Here is a 695-nt window from a genome sequence, read left to right as displayed (position 1 = left end):
TAGATTCAAGAATTCAACAACGACGACTACAGCTCCAGGGCGCCGGTTCATAGGGGCATGTGCATGAAGACTTCCTAGCTCTCATCGACAAGGTCAGGTCGGCTTCGGTATGAGAGCGGTGACGGCGGCATGTCGGCGGCTCGTTCTGGCGGCGGTAGTGATTAACCGGTGGTCCATGGACCTTGATGTAACTTTTATTACGTTTCATGTGCTTTATACTTCTGGTGAATCTTTATAATAGATATGTTCCTTTTCACAAAAAAAAAACTAAGTACACAATGGGAAATGCAATACACATGCCAAACTGCAATAAACAAGAAGATCATGTGTAGTTTCTCGCTCGTAACAAAAACTACAGCATGTGCTCCCATGCCATTTGTACTTAACCGGAGGAATACTTTGATCTTTAACGGTAGTTTGAGATGACATATATAGCTGTTTTTCATCTCAAAAAACATATATAGCTGTTTTGATCGAAACCTGACCCGTGTATGACGTATCCATCAACGCCGAATGCATAGACACTAGTAGAAAAAGAGGCTTCCGTCCAGCCTCATTAGTCGCGAAACTGTAGGAACCGCGACTAATGAAGTCTTCAGTCGCGGTTCGGCAGATGAACCGCGACCAAATGCCTGGGCCCAGGGCGCTCGCGGGCTTTAGTCGCGGTTGGCCAGGCCAACCGCGACTAAAGGTGC

Source organism: Triticum aestivum, chromosome 5A, assembly GCF_018294505.1.
Source record: "Triticum aestivum cultivar Chinese Spring chromosome 5A, IWGSC CS RefSeq v2.1, whole genome shotgun sequence".
In the NCBI taxonomy this organism is placed as follows: Eukaryota; Viridiplantae; Streptophyta; class Magnoliopsida; order Poales; family Poaceae; genus Triticum; species Triticum aestivum.
Note: the sequence above shows the minus strand (reverse complement) of the source record.